Raw genomic sequence first — 2,513 nt, forward strand, 5'->3', positions numbered from 1 at the left:
GAGGAGGGCGCCTGTTCAGTGACTTCCAGGCATCACTTCAAGAAGCAAGAACCTTATTTCTCAGGAAATCCTTGTAGATGATGGGTGTTAAACACCTCGTTCCTCACTGTTGTTTGAAAGCAATGTGACAAGCCCCAGGACACCTTCCCTTCCTGCCCCAGATGGAGATTTCTCTCTGGTTTACCCAAGATCTAAAGGAAACTTCTCAGAGCAATTTTCCATTTCAGACTTTCCTCTCAGCCCTAAGACGCACCGTCCACGAGTCAGGCCACTGCCACCACCCAGCTTCATTACAATCAACTCCCACAGAAGGAATCGCAGTTTCCCAAAGCCCCACACTGCCCTGGCTCAGGGCATTTACACTTGAGTGCTCTGCCTGGGACCGCACCACTGCTCACCTTCTTTCACTTGTTTTGGAGGGGACAACTCACCACCTTCCTTCTAGGACTGGGGCTGCTAGAGTCGCAGTCTGTGGGTGGGGGGCGTCATCCTTACCCTCCTTTCCCAACTACTAACACAGGGCCTTCCAGAGAGCAGAGGCTCAGCAAAAGTCTGGGGGAGAAACAGGCCAGTGAGCAGCAGTCTTATTTACTCAGATGAAATTTCTCTGACTTTCTTGAATAACCCAAGCAAATCTGGGTATACATATAACTTTTAGCTTGATAGAATGACAGAAGAGACTGGATAAGAAGCCAAGAATTAAGTACCTTCTACATTTATTTCTTTGTTTCCTGACCCCATTGATTTGACTGCTAAGTTATTTCACATTTCCAAGGAAATTCCTTCCTGTTCCAGGAATTCCCTAGTTCAGATCACAGACTATGATGGACGGTGTCCCAATGACTTTTACAAAACAGCAAAACTCTTCATCTTGGACTGGATAAGTACGAATTCATATGCGGTCAATGTCACTGACAAACTTAGATGGTGAAGCTAATTAAACCTTCTATTACAAGGAACAGCATTTGAAAAACTCCTCAAGGAAACCAAGATCCATCTCCAAGATACATCATAGAGAACAGGATGCCAAAGACACTATCCACCTTGTCTCCCAACCTCCTCCTGGCCCTTCACCACTTAGGACGCTGGCTGCTCTCTCTGCAAACACACAGTGAAGAAGCAGCCTCACTTCATGCCCGGCAGGAGAAGCTGCTGGACGTGGGCCTGGACCATGCCTGGCTGCAACTCTGGCTCAGTCTCCCTCTTCCTCATCGCTCACAGCCTATTCGCACAGGAGGAGGAAGGAACTGGGATCCCTGCTATGGACCCTGAGCAAATACTCCAGGACTTTCATCTTGCTGGTTTCAGCGTGGGCCCTGAGACCCCACAGGAACTCGTAGCATGCAGGATCGCTGTCAGGTACCTGCCGGTACTCCACGTACTGTTCCTGCACCCAAACTTTGGTGAGGGGCTCCCTGGGCTCCCCGTAGATGAAGTGCTCTGTCCCGGCACACACCCCCATGACACTCAGCGCTTCCCAGACATCCTCCTCAGGGGCGCAGTCGCCCTCCACGAGGATCACGTCCAGGAGCAGCACCAGGAGGCCGGTCTTGGGCATGCTCTGCTCACCACTCAGCATCCCATCGTAGGTGAGGCCCAGGGTGGTGACCAGGACGTAGAAGTGGTCGCTGGGGTCCACTTCATTCACGTCAACCCCAAAGACCAGCTGCATGCACTCAGAGGCTTGGCTGAAGATCACAGGGAAGTGGTCCTGGTAATCTCCGATGACCAGATTCAGCATTTCCGCCTTTGTGGTAGGCTCCTTGGTGCGATACTTGAGGAGCAGGAACCCCACAAGATCAGCGATCTTCAAATGTAGTGTTTCTTGGAGCGAGGACTCGGCATCTTCCGGGTCCTCCCTGGTGTTTGGCCCCTCCTCATCCTGGCTGCTGGAGCCATCGCCTTCGGATTGGCTCCGTGGAGCGGCTGCCATGGCAGTTGGGGAGGGCCAGGCACTCTGAGGGCTCTGGGGAGGACTTGGGGTCACAGCAGCAGCCACCTCCTCCAGGGTGCCCAGGAACAGGACAGAGTGGGAGGAGAAGAGGGAGGAGGAGGGAGATGTGTCCTCCTCCTCCTCAGCCCTGGACAGCTGCGCATCCACCAGACCCTCTCTTGGGTCCTGATGGTCTTCCTCATGCTTGCAGAGATCACACTTCTCATAGAAAGGCATGATGACGCGTGTCCGGCAGCCGGCAGGAGTGTGGGCAGGAGGTGACCAATGGAGACCCAGGGGCCTGGGGGAGACAGGGAATGTGAGCAGCCTCGGCTGTGAAATGCACCCTTGGAGCCTCTGACAATGGCGACTTACAGGTCTCCTCTTTAGGCGTGCTCTCGGCTTCGCAGGGCTCTGTCCTCCTGGGTGGCCTGTGCCCTAAGAACCCAAAGGAGGAAGCAAGACGGCTCCTCAGGGTGCAGCCAGCACAGTCTGAGGTTCTGGGGATGACAGTGGTGGGGGGTGGGCTCAGGTGCTATGGGGTCTCCTCGGTACTGGTATGGGGGAGCCCCTGGGGACA

The 2,513-nt window shown here is 54.2% G+C and overlaps 1 pseudogene; it reads right to left on the bottom strand.

Moving 5' to 3' along the window:
* Nucleotides 1–1,009: 1,009 nt before the first annotated feature.
* On the bottom strand, nt 1,010–2,170 carry LOC131400392 (melanoma-associated antigen 8-like; annotated as a pseudogene).
* Between the last annotated feature and the right edge of the window lie 343 nt (nt 2,171–2,513).

This window comes from Diceros bicornis, chromosome X (genome assembly GCF_020826845.1).
Source record: "Diceros bicornis minor isolate mBicDic1 chromosome X, mDicBic1.mat.cur, whole genome shotgun sequence".
Lineage (NCBI taxonomy): Eukaryota > Metazoa > Chordata > Mammalia > Perissodactyla > Rhinocerotidae > Diceros > Diceros bicornis.